At 46.5% G+C, this 16892-nt stretch overlaps 1 long non-coding RNA gene across 1 annotated transcript in view; it reads left to right on the plus strand.

The window, feature by feature from the left end:
- Window positions 1-3435: 3435 nt before the first annotated feature.
- The window catches only part of LOC135217377 (uncharacterized), a 116516-nt gene continuing 103059 nt past the window's right edge, over window positions 3436-16892 (plus strand). Inside the window, exon 1 of the long non-coding RNA XR_010315115.1 lies at window positions 3436-3672. This is a non-coding gene — a long non-coding RNA (uncharacterized LOC135217377). The remainder of the gene's footprint in view (window positions 3673-16892) is intronic.

Consider the following 16892-nt stretch of genomic DNA (forward strand, 5'->3'; position numbering starts at 1 on the left):
TATACATATTTAAAGGTCAGTCCTTCACCCCTAAGAGTTTCACAAATTAACCAAATTTTACTAACCTATGTATATATATATATATATATATATATATATATATATATATATATATATATATATTTACGTATATAGGGCCTTGTGAGAGACTAGATACGTAAACGGAAGAATAATTTAGGGATTTCAAGAGGGAATTGCTTGAACTTACCGTAAACTTTCTTTAGGGGAAGGTCGACCAGAAAACTCAGCTCGTTACTTTAAACTATTTATTTACAAAAGGCCCGTGCTGGCTGGAGAAAAGTTAAAATGATATTGGCCCCCACGTTGGGCTTATAGTCTCATTCAATTCAAGCTGATTTCATTCACTTGGGTTAATGCACACTTGCGAGCAGAGAGACGGCACGTGACTCATGGAATCTGGAAAAGAATCCCAGATTAAACGACATAAAAGGAAAAATGACTTCTTGCTTTGATTAAGGCTGATTAATTCTCTAACATTGGGGAAGGTAAACTCGAATGGTTCACTGAGGTATGCACGAAACTAGGTCTTTAAACAAGTCACAAAGGGAGCACGTGGCCCGATGAGGACAAAGGCGCTTCTGATGTAGAAGGGGTAAAAATAAGAATTGGAAATGAATTTAGCAAGAGTCGTATGTATGGTAGTAAAGGTGCTGGGTTGAAGTTTACACTTTCAGACGTACCTTTATGCAATATTCTGTGTATCCTTGTAGAAGAATGAGGTCCGACCTCTGTTCAGGTCTGGGTCCGTGTCCACCAGTGCGTCGTGGGTAGGCCTAATTTTGGGAGGCTGGCAATTTGACCTCTGTTCGAGATCACGTCCCGCAGCCGACTGAGGGCGATCCTGTTTGTTTCGAATCACGGGGGCTTCCAAAAACCGCCTCGAGCATTGCCTGAAAGGTGGTAAACACAACGCCAGCAAATTGGGAAGGAAAATAGGTCTTATTGTAGAAGTCCCTAAAATCCATCTCGAAGCCAGCTACTCTTGTGACCTGCCTCTCTTACCCTAAGCTTCCGTCAGACCGGAAATATCATTCCTACGACATCCCCACTCTCCCAACAACAGTAGCTTCAGGAGACGACGGCATGGCTGCTACTTTTATAATTAACATAACTAAAACTCTGCTGGGAAGGCGAGGCGTTCTATAAACGTAGCAATATATATATATATATATATATATATATATATATATATATATATATATATATATATATATATATATATAATTACAAAGGCAAATTGAAGATTGCTGGACCTATGGAATGAATGCATTGGGTTACGTCATCTGCTGTTGACAAAACCGGTTCTTGATTGAAAATCGTATATGATCGTTTCTGATATTGGCTCACGAACACTCGAGACTAGTGAAAATGGTTCATTTTTAAAAAAATATTAGTATTTTAAAAAAATATTTTATAATTTCAATCATTTTTTATTAATGGAAAAAAAGTTTTAAAAGCATATATACTATGCGGACCTACAGCGCCGCATACGTGAGGAGTGCAGACCTCAGCTCTGGCAGTCAATGACTCCCCCTCGAATCTTCTCCCGCACTTTTTTTGGTCGTTTCTTCTCCGCGCTTTGGCAACACTGCGTCACACATATGCGCTCCTCACACGTTGATATCGGTAGGCTCATTCTACTTTTGTATATACATATTTAAATTTTTTTCAGCGTTTTAGGGTAAAAGCAATCAAATATGACTATTTCAAATTTTATGTTTGCTTGGAAGCATTATTAATGTTACGACAATTTTTTAAAAATTTATTTATTTAACATTTGAACTGAGGTTTGATGGCGACTTCGCTATGGTCAAATGCTTCAGTAATGAGTGAACGAAAGTTTTGAAAATGTTTCGTAAGGGTTTTTTCCGAAATTTGGCTACATGTGACATTTTCTTACAATTTTTAATATATTACAGATATCACGCTTAATAAACTATTATGACTTTAGTGTATGCGATAATCGCGTTTTTCGCATTGAAGTAAAAAGATAAATATGGAGCATGCTAGGTTGCCAGTTCGTGAATTTTGAACGAAATCCTATGGAGTCATATCGCATGAGATTTGAGCATCACTGTACGTTCTGATCACAATATTAATTTCAGGTCTAAAGAAGCTCAAGCAGTTTCCTAGATATGTTGGTTCAGCAAATTTTAGTGCTTTAAAGACTAAAAAGTATTTTGTATTCTATTCTTGCTTTTACAGGGAGCCAATGTAGCTCAATAAGTGTTGGGATTATTCTGTCACGGTAACGTAATCTTTTTATTATCTGGCGGCTCTGTTTTGTGCCCCTTGCAATTTTCTTAGATAGTTTGGGAGACCGTAGTATATAACGTTGCAGTAGTCAAGCCTCGAAAGTATTTGATTATAAATTGCTATTTTAAGAGTATCTTCGTTTTTCGTTTAAATATTTTCTAATAAATGCAATATTTCTAATGATAGTTGCAGGTTTTTACAACATGGAATATATGGTTTTTCATCGACAATTGATTATCGATAAGCATTCCAAGTCCTCACCCCTGCTGCAATGTTTACTTCACTATCAGATCCAAATAGCATACACCCAGTTTTGTCTTCATTAAGTTTTAGCTTCTTTGCCAACATCCATTTTTTTATATCTTTCATTATTGCATTAATTTTAAATAATGACATCTACCGTATCGAGAGGAAAATAGAGCTGAGTATCATCAGCATACAGTTTATACCTAACCTAGTGATTGTTCGAATTCTAGATGCATTTACACAATTGAATTATCTAGAACTCTAAACAAGTATAATACTTAGGGGATACAACCCATTGAATTGTAAGAAAATCGTAAATTTCTGCTTTTGTAAGCAATAAACTGGGCATTAGAAAAAAAAAAGTAGCTGCTGAAGAGCAAGAAGCCCTGTCCCTAACTGGTTCCTAAGCACTCACTCCATAGACACAGTTGCGGGCACTACGCAATTTGTGCGAGTTGTAGAGCTTATTCCCCCCCCCCCTTTTTTTTGCAATATCTGTTTCTGTTAAGCAAATAAAAAACTTCCTAAACATTTCTAATTGCAAATCTGTCGAAAGACGAAAATGAAAATTGGAAAGAAATCTGGAAGAAACACTCACAAGGGAACATGGAGCAGTAGACTTGGTAGGGTTAATTTGGTGTGAGGAATTAGGTCTTTTCAACAACCAATCCCTGTCCACTTGAATATTTTCATTTTGCTATTTCTAGTGCAAAAAAAAATCACCAGTTATGATATAGTTAAGGGAAATGTTGCTTCTTGGACACTTGGTGCCGAATAAGGTTACCTACATTTAATTTTTCATTGATATATATTTTCATGCTTCTGTCGCCTTTTGCAATGAGTCTGAGAGTGATATTAGATTAACCAACTTAGTAGTCATATATTATCAAGTTCTTTCGTGTGTTGGGAACGTCTCCAAGTGAAGTGTCACTGTCAGTCAGCATGCGAGCGGTGTTTTTTTGAAACGCCGCCAGTAACACAGAACCTGGAGAATCTGATTACCACCCCAGCTTATTCGTTCTCATTATGGAAAAGGAAATTTCACTGAAGCCAGAATTTAAAGCTATTAAATCCTGATTTGATGGCTACAAGTTTTGTCAAGTGACGCTGACGTAACTGTGTATTCACAAAGTCTAGATTCTGCGGAAAGTAAGTCCTGTAACTTGCCTGTAATCTCGACTACCTACCTAGCCTAGGTAGACCTGTGTCCCGCTGGCCATTCCTTGGGTAGCAGCCCAGATAGACTGTTTATTAAATGTGTATTGTTTCATACCTAGTGTCTGAATGATGACGAAACCTGGTCCAAGTATTCGTCTCGTACTACCTAGTAGCTATAGCTAGTAGGTACGTAGTATACCTATTTACCTAGGTACCCTAGCCTACTACCTACCTAGCCATAGTAGGTAATAGGTAGTACTAGTAGCTACCTAACAGCTTTTACCTAGCTACTTAGTAGGTAGGCTAGCTATCCTACTAGGTACCTATACTCTGTTTTTTTTCATCTGTCCATCCGCCTGTGGTGTTTTTCCGCATGGTAACACTGTGGGTCCCGGGCTTTAGTAGGTAGATAGGTACTAGTTACATTCAGCTCACATTCAACAATTACTATATAATATCCTATTTCGAATATTAATGGTGTAATTCCCATACAGTAGGCTAAATTATTAAAACATTTTTCAGTTGCAAATGTACACCCAGATATCCTTTTATTAACCTAACACTTACACACAGCGTAACTATTTACCGGGACGCAGTGTTACCATACACAAACACCGTAGGCGGATGGACAGATGAAAAAAAACAGAGTATACCTAGGTAGTAGCTAGTATCTAGTACTAAAGCTAGGTAGGTACCCACCTACCTAGGCAATTCTTTGTCTCGGAAATGAATTGTTTATTCATGTTACCTACTACACAGGGCCAAAAGTAGCTAGGTAGGTACCTACTAGTAGCCAAACATAAGCTAGATTTGTTTGGCGAGTTTCACATTTGGTTAGGTAAGCTAGGCTAATTGTCAGCACCATCATTTGAATTACCTACCTAGCTAGTATTGGTAACCCAATTCCCAGCCAGATACTAGCCTAGGTATAGCTAGTGGGTAGACCCATACATTTTTTTCAACTGATTAGCCTATCTAGTGTTTTGTGCAATTCTGACGAGCCTATTTGTTGCAAACCCCTTGTCCTTGTATTGCCACTCCTTACAATATCGGGACCCCAGTGGGAAGCTATTGTTTTTGGGTGGGGGGAAAATGAAAGAGAAAACTAGGCCAGTTGTTACTACCTACTACCTAGAGTAAACAACCGAGTGGACTGACCAACTCACCGACTACCGCGGTTTTGGCCACCCTCCAAAAAAGTACTTTAACACATCCTGACACCGGAGTTGGTCATCAGTCCATGAGTTGTTGGTTGGTGGGATAACAGGAGCTCAAGACCTCCTTACTCTCCTTTCGAAGTAGTATTTTCTCCAAAGTTAGAAATTAAGGCCATATTTTAAGATTTAAACAGAGGGTAATGAAAAGTGTGGCCAACACAGTGCACTACGACGCCCCAAAACTCTTTCAAAATTTTTACTTGACGAAATCCAAAAGTTTAGAAGATTGACTCCATCTCGATGTTTACGGAGTCGCTTGTGTCAATAAGCTTCCCATTTCCTGTGCTAAATCCGCACACCACTTGAACCCATAGACACTGGGGCACTTTCATCACAACAATCGTAAACCCGACCTCTAACCAGTAATTATTCAAGGGACGAACAGCATTCTTTGTGGCGTTTTTGCGCTTTTCAATTGTTTATCAGTGTTGTCAATGGGTATGGTGTTTACCCTCCAAACTGGGTATAAGACTTACACAAAACCAAGGAAATAAGTGAATTAGCATATCTGTTAGTAGTATATATACATATTACAGCAATTTTATCATTTCTGCATTTCTATGACAACTAGATTCATGAAACGTTTTGTAAATGCAATCGGCGTATGTGTGAAGCTCCACTAGATTGGCAATGATGAGTCTTTTTACCGTCGTCTGCTCGTACTTCAGAAATATCTGTAATTTTTCGGGGTTAATTTGGTTGCAAAAAAGAGATAATAGACATGAATTAAATAAAACATTTGTTTCCGATACGTAATACAAACCATCGTCCTTTAACAATAGGAAGTAGCTAGCGGCAGCTGGACGGTCGTAAGCTTCGAACAAGGGGAGAACGGTAGTTAACTGCTTGTCCGATCGTCGCGCGCCGCGCGACTGGGAGGTAAACAAATCACTTTTGCTTTCGGCCGTGTGTGGGAAGGACGTGTTCGCCATCGCTCTGCCCGCTTGTCGTTTGCTTCATCTTTGAGTATTTGTTTTCTCTTTCTGTATATCAGGAGTGATTGTAAGTACTTTTTTCTCTATTCAATTGATGATGAGTGAATTAGAGGAGATTGAGATTTCCCGCGCCCTCCAGTCGCCCGTAGAGTGTGTCCCGGGCTGGAGGGACTAAATGTGGGGGGTTCAGGTCTTTGTGGAGGTGGACCCCCACGAGGTTTGTTCTCGTTGTCGAGGCGAGAGTGCTCTCGCAACGAGCCATGTATGGTTTGTATGAATTGGTCCGAGGCGCAGTGGGTGCTGTACGAGGGCAGGAAGAGACTTAGGCCGGCCAAGAAGTCATCGAAAGTCCAGTGACTCCTTTGGTTGACGGACACTTCGTCCTCTTTCCTGCCTCCCGGCCAGCCCCCACGGTTTGTGCCTTCCCCTGCGGGTGGGGGTAGCGGAGTCCTTTTCCTCTCTCGATCCGTCGAGTGTGGAGGAGGGCGCCCGCTACCCGGACGTTACAGTTGTATTCGGGGTCTTCTGTCCGCTTCTGGGGGGGGTGGGGGGGGTATTTCGCCCCCCAGGCGCGGGGAAGCCCTCCTATTAACCCGACTGTTGCTTCCGCAGGTGTGCCAGCAGCGAAGGACGACTTGGGACAGGTGTGGGAGTCGCTGGGACTGCAGGGAGTTGCCCAGCAATCCAGGGGTTGCTACAGCGGTTGGCGGGGTCGGCCGTGGTCACTCATGGTGCGGTGCCACCACGACGACCACATTAACTACCCCTGCGTATGAGATGCCACCACATCTTGTATATAACGCCCTCATATAATGTCGGTGACACCCACGGTGGCAGTACAAAAACCAATTGCCGCCGTTCCAAAGAGGACGATGCCACCACCACCTGGATTTTTTTCCTTTGCCGACCCCGGACTTCCGCTGCCCCAAGAGTACCCCCCTGGACCTGCCGCCAGTGCCACGGATGACGATGACTGTCGACAGGACGCCTGGCTCTCCCGTAGTACCTGCCGTGCCTGCCGTACCTGTGGCCGCTCCAGCGACTCTTTCCCTTTCAGGTACACATTACCTTTCAGAGTTCCTGCGTTCCTGCTGTTCCCGACCTGTTCCTGCCGTTCCCGCTGCTGGTGTTGCTGTAACAGTCTCAGGTCCTTCCGGACAGGTGCAGTCGGGCCCTGTTGCTTCGGCAACTGCCCCGGCTCCCTCCTGGAGGAATGGAAGACCTGACGTCTGTCCTGCGGAGCCTGGCGAAGAAGAAGAGGAAGAGGAAGAAGGTGTTCGTCATCGTCTTCATCGTCTTCTTCGTCGTCTGCTGCCTCTCCTTCCCCTTCGACTTCTAAGGCCAAACAGCCGAAGAAGAAGAAGGTTGCCTCCTCCCCCCCTAAGAAGACTCCTTCGGGATCTTCTAAGGGCCCGGCTCGCTCAGGCGAGCTGGGGAGCTCTTCTGCTGGTCCTCCTGTTCCTTCGGGTGCGGGGCCCGTTCGCTTCTTCTGCAAAGAAGAAGTCGACGGGGACCAGAGGTGCATCAGCCTCGCTGGTTGCGTCCTCACCTGGTGCTATGGGTTCTGCCGCTAAACCAGTTCCGTCTCGGCTGCTTCTCGTTCGCGAGAAGCACCGAGTGGACGCTCTTCTAAAGAGGACCGTCCAGCCAAAGTTTCGACGACCGAGCTCGCTCGCCGTCAAGACAGCGGCACGGAGCAGAAGACTGGCAGAGGTCCGTGCACACGACTCTCGCCAGGCCAGTGGACGCTCTCGCAGCGACCAACCGGCTGCTCGGGCTGACGTGACGGTCACTGACCGGCCACGGGTTGAGGCGAGGAAGGAGTCCCCACGGCCGCCGGTACCAGCCAGCGGCTGGTACCAGCGGTTTGCACGCGCCGAGAGGACGCTGGCCGGTCTCGACGCGAAAGGGAGCTAGCAGGTCACCCCGTCCGCCGCTCCCGATGGGACCGGGCGGAGACGGTGACCAGCGGCAGCTCGCCTGACGCTAGAGAGCGGTCTCGACGTTCTCAGCCGAGCCAATCGCCCCAGGCGAGCGGCGACGCTAGGCCTACTGCTAGACCGTCAACGCGGGTTGACGATCGGCAGCAGCCCTCTACGCACGCTGGTCCTGCCAGCGAGCGTGTGGGGGGGAGCGTCAGGTTCTGCCTCTCCTATACCTTCAACCTCCTCGGGCTATACCGGGAGGAGCGAGGTACCAAGGAGCGATCACGAGAGGTGCGCCGCTCGTGACCCGGCTATACGCCGTACGGCTCAGGCACGGTCTTAGGACCGACCAGGACGTACGCGCAAGTAGTTGGAGGCGACCGTCAGGGGTCTGTCGCTGTTCCTCCTTCTGAAGGAGGAGTATCGAGGGATATGCTCTTGTTGGAGGGGACTCTGGACGGTCCTACTCCACAAGACGCTGTGACGCCCGAGATACAGAAGGAACTTCGCGGAAGTCATTAAGCTGATGCGTCTGCATAATGGCCTCGCGGAAGGATCGCCGTAATACCACCTCGGAGCCCACGTCCCGGCTCGAGTCATTTTGGGGTCCCAAGAGGGAGCCCAAAATGATGATGGGGTTGCCACGATCAGAGCTGCGGACTCAGTCCTGGATCAGGTGGAGAATCTCGTCTCAGGACGGGAGGACTCGCTAAAATCCGGACGGTCCCTCTAAGCTGCTTCTTCCTCACCTCTACAGCGGCAGAGGCGTTTCTACGTGCCATCAGAAGACCCGATACTGCCGAAACAGGTTAACCCGGAGTTAGCGAGGCTGACTCCAGGTGTGTCCCTGCAGCAGCTCCTGTCGGAGAACCTATGGTTCTCGCAGCAGGAGGCACTTGCCCTGGAATCTACCGCTATGGCAGCATTCCAGGCAGTTTCCTGGTTGGATTTGTGGTCCCTCACAATATCCAAGGTAGCGGCCGGCTCCGGGAGTTCTGCTCTCGAAGACGACGCTTCTTTAGGAGACTGTGCCAGTCTGGAGGAAGAGCAATCTCTTACCTCGCCCATCAGACTGCTAACCTGTGGGCCAACTTGGTTCTTCGGCGTAGGGACGCAGTCCTTACCCGAGTGACCAAGGGGGCTGGGCGTGAGGCGGCACTCGGGCTAAGAAATGGACCTCTTAGGAGTTCCCCAGCTCTCTTTCCTGGAGAGATGGTGGACGCTGCGGTGGAACGGCGGCGCACTGACGAGAGTGACCGCTTAGTTCACCAGGCAGTCTCGAAGGTTTCTGGGCAACCTCGAGTAACTGCGGCCAAACCAAAGAGCTTGGCTAGCGCTTCCACGGCGGCGAAGACGGTTGCACCGTCCAAACCCCGTGTGAAGACTCCAGTTGTTTCGACTTCTGCGAGAGGAGGCCGCAACCAGCCCTCCTTTCCCCGAGGAGGTGTTGGGAAGAAGTCGAAACGAGGAGGGAAACGCTAGGGACGGCGTTCCCCCTCACCTGCTGCCGGAAGTGGGGGGGTGCCTGGTCGAGCCATTGCGACTTGGCAGCGCTACGGCGCCGAGAACTGGATAGTAGACGTCCTTCGGGAGGGATATCTACTACCCTTCGAGTCTCGGCTCATCTCCAAAACCGGTCCATCTACAGACCTATGTCCGGGGATCAGCAAATGGACAACGCTCTTCGACAGGAGATCAAGACCATGCTGGCGAAACGAGCTGTAGAAATCGTGGAGGACCAGTCACCAGGCTTCTACAGCCGCCTCTTCCTAGTGGAGAAGGCATCGGGGGGCTGGCGACGGTGATAGACCTCTCTCCCCTGAACCGCTTCGTTCGCACGACGCGGTTCACGATGGAGTCGGCACGCTCAGTGCTCGACTCGATCAGGGGGAACGATTTCATGCTTTCGGTGGACCTGAAGGACGCGTATTTTCAAATACCCATCCATCAGTCCTCCAGAAAGTACCTCCGCTTCATCTTCGACGGGACGGTGTACCAATTCAGGGCACTTTGTTTCGGTCTCTCAACCGCCCCACAGGTGTTCACGCGAGTGTTCACTCTGGTGTCGGCTTGGGCCCATTCGAACGGGATACGTCTTCTGAGGTATCTCGACGATTGGCTGGTCCTGGCGAGCTCCCGCTCGCAGTTGCTACAGGACAGAGATCGACTCCTCAAGTTTTGTCGCGATCTGGGGATCGTGATAAACTACGAGAAGTCCGATCTCGAACCCCCAAGCAGAAGATGAAGTACCTGGGTATGCTGATAGATACTGGTAGCAGGGCAAGTCTTTCCCGCAGACTTGCGTATCAGCAAATTCAGGGAGGCAGCCCGCCGGTCCTGTCGCGGCAGGAACAGGCAGCACAGCAATGGCAAGTCGTGATCGGCCATCTGTCGTCACTCGAGAAGTTAGTCCCTCACGGGCGTCTTCACCTGCGGTCTCTCCAGTGGAGGCTAAGGGAGAGTTGGTCTCAGGCCAAGGATCCTCCATTACTTTCCCGTGGCTATCACGGACAAGGTGAGGCAGGACCTAGCCTGGTGGCTCGACGACAAGAACCTCTTAAGAGGAGTGCCCATACGCACTCCCCACCCCCCCCGGAGATGCTTCTGTTCTCAGACGCATCGACCGAGGGATGGGGCGCACACCTGGAGGAGTTGCTGACTGCAGGTGTGTGGGACATCACGAGAAGCACCTTCACATCAATGTCCTGGAACTCAAGGCGGCGTTCAACGCTCTCCAAGAGTTTCGGGACCGCTTGGTGGGACACTCAGTGGTGTTGATGTGCGACAACACCACAGTAGGCTATATGTCAACAAGCAGGGGGGGCTAGTGTCTCTTCCGCTCCATCAGTTGACGGTGCAGGTGCACAAGTGGGCCACGGCTCACTCGATAGAGCTGTCAGCACGCTACATTCCAGGCAAGAGGAATGTAGTAGCGGACAAGCTCAGCCGTCGGGATCAGGTGATAGGGACCGAATGGTCTCTACACCAAGATGTGGCGGAAAGGCTCTTCAACCTGTGGGGGCGACCGGTCGTAGACCTGTTCGCCACCCGGCACAACAGGAAGATCCAGGTGTTCTTCTCGGCCGTGCCGGACCCATGGGCAGCTGCAGAGGACGCTCTCAACACCCCTGGGACAACTCTTCGCTTACGCCTTTCCTCCCTTCTGTCTGATTCGGAAAGTGATCAGTCGAGCGCTGGTCACTCCCAATCTCAGAATGATCCTGGTGGCTCCCAAACGGCCTCAAGCCGTCCTGGTATCCGGACCTGTTGGCTCTTCTTGCAGACGCACCGAGAGAGCTACCCAACTGGCACAACCTTCTAGCCCGCCACACGTAGAACGGTACCACCGCGCAGTCCAGTCCCTTCAACTTCACGGCTGGCTGTTATCCACCATCTCTTACGAACGAGAGGCTTTTCTCGTAGCGCAGCAACAGAGATGGCTGGACACGTCAGACAGTCCTCTGCAGCTGTGTACCAGGGGAAGTGGGCCGTCTTCTGTGGTTGGTGTCGTAGACAGGGTTTGTCTCCTCTCAGAGCCACTCTTCAGCAGGTAGCGGATTTCCTCGTGTTTCTTCGCCGAGAGAACTCCTCTCAGTACCCACAGTTAAGGGATATAGAGCCGCTCTGGCTCTCGTCCTAAAACTGAGGGGACTGGACATCACGAATCGTTCGAGATATCTTGCTAATGAGGAGCTTCGAAAGGTCTTGCCCCACCCAGGGAACTCAGGCCCCCTGCGTGGGACGTGAACTCTCGTCCTTAGGAGTCTGACTCGAGCACCGTTCGAGCCACTCCGAGAGTCGTCAGACAGGGATCTGACCCTCAAGACCCTCTTCTTGCTGGCCCTGGCATCGGCGAAGAGAGTAGGGGAACTACATGGCCTTTCTTATGATGTTAAACATACCAGAGGCTGGGGATCTGTGACGCTCGATTTCGTCCCGAACTTCGTAGCTAAGACTCAGAATCCGTCGATCCCTGACGACAGGTTCGAGTCTTTCACGATCCCCTCCCTGCTGGACTTTACAGATAACGATGCGGATGAGATGCTGCTTTGTCCTGTGAGGGCGCTACGGCGCTATTCTGAAGAGAACTCGACATCTCAGGCCTGAGTGTCGACGCCTCTTCGTTAGCACTGGGGTCACCAAGAAAGAAGTCTCCAAGAACACGCTTTCTTTCTGGCTACGTGAGGTGATCAGGAGAGCGTACGAAGCTGATGGTAGCGACGACATCCGTACGCTCCGTCCGAGAGCCAACGAAGTCAGAGGTATCGGACCCTCCTTAGCGTTCCGTAAGAACTTCTCCGTGGCGCAGGTCCTGAAGGCAGGTGTCTGGGCCAACCAGACCACCTTCACGTCCTTCTACCTTCGGGATATTGCCCACAAGTCCTTGGATACTTTTTCCTTCCGGGACCTGTGGTTGGCTGCCTCAACACGTTGTGTAAGCTTACCCAGCACCCGAGCAGGCAGAACAGCATCGATTCCTGGTATGACTGGGAGAATGAATGCGTGAATGAGAGAGTGACTGGCTTCTCTTCACCATCTTTTTCTACCTCTACTGTGGGCAGAGGGATACGGTCGTTACCTTGCTGGATAGGAGTCCGATGCAGGTAAGCTATTCAACAGAGCTCCATCCTATCTCTTTAACTAGAGATAGGAGTAAATATCCACCACTTTCTCCAACAAGGGGGAGAAAGTGGAGGCCAACATGAGACAAACCCATTACTTTACATTTGCTCATGTAAGGAAAAAGTTTCTTACAATGCTGGTCGAACTGAGATACGCTTGCCTCTCTCTTAGTACTCGGCCCAGAGGTCTGACCATTGATCCTGCGGTGCACACCCCGATCAATCGGACAGAGGCTTGGATCCCTCCCTCGCTCTTACGACCAGGGAGGCATTCCAGGGATGGTACGAACACCAGTCTGTTCATCAAAAGACTCAGATTCCACCCACCAAGAAGTGAGTCTTCCTATTGTTAAAGGACCGATGGTTTGTATTAACGTATCGGAACAAATGACAATTTGTCGAAAATTGCATTTTTCCTAACTATACAAAAAAACCTGAGGTCCTTTAACATAAAGTCCCTCCTCATGCCACTCACTCTGCGTATTTTGCATGGGCCAAAAGCAAAAGTGATTTGTTTACCTCCCAGTCGCGCGGCGCGCGACGATCGGACAAGCAGTTAACTACCGTTCTCCCCTTGTTCGAAGCTTACGACCGTTCCAGCTGCCGCTAGCTACTTCCTATTGTTAAAGGACCTCAGGTTTGTATAGTTAGGAAAATGCAATTTTCGACAAATTGTCATTTTGAAGTAAAGTTAAACTAAATAATGAGTAAAGTAAACAATTAAGGGAATAAAGCTTAGCACCTCATAAACTGTAGTCGTTTGCTGCGTGTAACTGTGTTTGCGGGAGAGTGCTTAGGAACCAGGAACAGCAACGGGGTTTCAAGTGGCAATTTGGAGTGAATTTAGACCAAAATGTGTATAATTACAATCAAATAAGCTCGGTGGAGTTTCAGTTGTGATGGCAGTAAGGATAAAACCACTGATTACAAGGTAAAAATGAATTCAGTTCAAGCCATGACCCGGGAATAAAAAGTTCCATACTGTCACTAATATAGGAACAAAACAAAATGTTGCTTTATTGTGCTGATTACAACTGCAATCTTGATTCAGATCAATAAACGTTACATATATACGCTAACATTGTTCAAATGAGTGCTAGAAGGCTGGGAAAAGATGGTGGATTGTCTGTGGTTAGAAACGGCCAGCCATGCGATTGCTGCCATATTGGATTTCAAAACTGCCTTGAAAACATTTTACGAAGACTCACATGCTTATTTTAGTTCGTATGGGGCTTTCATATATTACATGTTGACGAAACTTCAATCTTTTGAATGGTATGCTTAAAGTTGTAATTGTATTCTTGTTTCACCAATTAAATATTGAGTGAATAAGGCCTGGCCAGTGCGATGACGATGGATCGTCTACCGGTGTTTTATCCTATATAAGTACATAATACTTATATGAACCCTTGGGTCTATAGCTAGTTGTAGGCCTACATAGGATTTTGTTGTGGAAATGAGCTGGAACGGCTGTTAGCTTTCAAACAAGGTAGCTATAGGGGGAAACATTGCAGTGGATCGATTGTCATCGGGTGGATCAACCTTATTCACTCAATATTTAATTGGTGAATCAAGAACGATCCACCCCTCTTCTTCCTCTTCAAAGGGGGTGCCGTCTTGCCTCTTTCAGCCAACCTTGCCTCAGGAGGGAAGGGAGGTAAGGATAAGAAGAAGGGAAACGCTAGGGTCGGCATTCCCCTCCAGCTGCTACATTGGTGGGGTGGGTTGCCTATCAAGCCATTGGCAACTTGGTATATATGGAGCAGAGACTAGGTAGTGGATGTCCTTCAGGAGGGTTATCTACTCCCCCTTCGAGTCTCTGCCACCCCTCACCAACCACCCAGTCATCTTCCTACTTAGTGGGATCGTCGAAATATCAAGCACTAGTAGAAAGAAGTGCAGAAGATGCTGAGCAAGGGTGCTGTAGAAGTCATGTTAGACTGGTCTCCCGGATCTACAGCCAAGTCTTTCTAATAGAAAAGACTTCAGGGGGTTGCAGACAAGTCATAGACCTTTTTCCCCCCCACCCCAGACCCGGTGTTCAAGATGGAGATAGCATGTTCAGTGTTTGCCTTGCCCATCAGGGAGAACAGCTTCATGCTTATATGGGGACCGAAAGGATGCATATTTCCAGATACCCATTGTGAGGGTATTAAGCACCTCTTTTATTGTTTTCTGTCTTGGACGATCGAAACTGTTGTTTTTAGGTTGTTTCCCAGTGAGGGTCATTTCACTCTTGTTTATTGGTAGAGAGGTGGAGGTAAGGTAATGTCCGACAGCCCCATGTCTGACTGCTTTAGTCAGTAAGGTACAGAGACCTGAGCAGGTTATAAGCAGCATGGGGGTTCTGTGCAGTCCCGTTTTGGAGTCCGTAAGGGCTATTTGGTTACGATTCGGGACCTGCAGGGTTAAGGACGAGCATCAAGATGTTCAGCAGAGCCAGTTTTGTCTGGGTTAGCAGCTTCGTCTGTGTTATGTTGAGGACCACGGCTTCAGAGTTTGCAGCTTCGTCTGTGTTCTCCTGAAGGGCAATTTCGTCTGCGTTGTGTGTGCAGCAGCTTCGTCTGTGTTCTGAAGGGCAGCTTCATCTGTGTTGGGTGTACAGCTTCGGCTGGATAAATTTCTTCAGGAGGTATTCTTAGTGGGTCCTCATGTGTTTACCTGTGCAAGTTGCCACTTTCCTGTGTGTGCAGTGTCCTGCAGCATTTACAGTAGTACCTCGGAGATACGAAAGGCTCAACTTACGAAAAATCCAAGTTACGAAAGCCAATACAAAAATTTTTACTGCTCTACATACGAAAGTTTCAAGATACGAAAAGGTTGTGCTATAAAGTCCTGAGATTCGCCCGGACCACCGAGAACAATTTTAAAAACTCCCGCGCCGCCACTGAGTAAACTCGCCACCATCCTCCCGCTCTCCCATTGGTTCCTGATGCTAGTCACCCCATAAGGTCCTGCTCTCCTATTGGTCAGCATCTACCCTTGTGCCTTAAGTATTCTATTGGTAAAAGGTTGCTGTAAATAAATAAAAAAACTTAGTATTCATGCAATACATTTAATAAAAAAAACATTAGGTAAAGATAGAATAAAAGATAGAAATGAATGGTTATTATACTGTTTGGTAGTTTCAGTAGTGAAGAGAGAGAATGAAAATTTATGGCTTACTGTGTGAAAGTGATTGCTTGGCGATCGTTCGATACTCATAAGTGCTGGATTGTAAACAGACGTTTGGAAGCTTTTTTTTTTTGTTTGTTTGTTTATAGTTAATGGTTACTTAATAATTATTTGAAATGAGCACATGCAATACATTTAATAAAAAAAAAAAAATGTGAATTAGATATCATAAAATATAAAATAATCAGACTGTGCCAACAAATACGCATTTTTTAGAATTCTTCTTCTGTTTTATTATTACGTTACGTATACGTATTACGTATGTTTCATTATAGCTGTCAGTACTCTGCATCTCCGTTAGGTAAAGATAGAATGAGAATAGAAATGAATGGTTATTATACTGTTTTGGTGGTTTCATTAGTTTGAAGAGAGATACTAATGACAATTTATGGCTTACTGTGTCCTAGGAAAAATATTGCTTGGCGCTCGTTCCATACTCGTAAGACGGGTAAGATCTGAATGTAAACAATCGATTGAAAGGTTTGTTTTTTGTTTGTTTGTGTATTATAGTTAATGATTAATTAATAATTATTTGAAATGAGTATATACTGATTATTTATACATTTTATTGGCATATTCTAAGCTTTTAGCTCTTAGGTTTAGATGTCCAGAATCATAGACTAGGCTACAGTAGCAACCGCTAACATAGGCTAGGGCTTATTGCTAAGGGACATATGCCAAAGTCCTAATATATGCAGTAAAAATGGGGTTGAACATTATATGCAGTTGAATAATACTCAAGTATGTACAGTATTTTGCCTTTTTGGAGTCATATTTCTTCTGTCGTAACCCAAGAACATGTGTTTTAGGCCTGGAAATATAATTTACTAGGGTGTTTTTGGAGGGCTTGGAACGGATTAGCCATTTTACATGTTAAATGTGTTCCAAGATACGAAAACTCTTGATACGAAGGCCGTCTCGGAACGGATTAATTTTGTATCTCGAGGTACCACTGTACTGTAGAAGGCTTTGTGCCTTAAGCTTTCTCCAGGGTTTCAATGTTAATGTTTTAAAATAATCAGGAAATTGAGTAGTGTTTTTGTGACATAATTTGTTAACCCTGCTTGTGATTTTTATGGTCCATTATTGTTAATTTGTTTTTATAATCGTAACCTTTGTTGTCTTATTAAGTATTTGCTAACTGCACGTACTAAGGTTACTGTAATAATTGTAATGGCATTTTACAGATCCTTTATGTTAAGTAATTATTTTTTTCCTTGCTTATATGGAATGTTTATTTTTGGTTATTTGATGTACTGACTCATTCATTGTTTGTTAAAGATTGTTATACTGACTATTTGATATTTACCTTATCTGATAACTTTCAGATTAAATTTG

The sequence above is a fragment of the Macrobrachium nipponense genome, chromosome 19 (genome assembly GCF_015104395.2).
Source record: "Macrobrachium nipponense isolate FS-2020 chromosome 19, ASM1510439v2, whole genome shotgun sequence".
Taxonomy (NCBI): Eukaryota; Metazoa; Arthropoda; class Malacostraca; order Decapoda; family Palaemonidae; genus Macrobrachium; species Macrobrachium nipponense.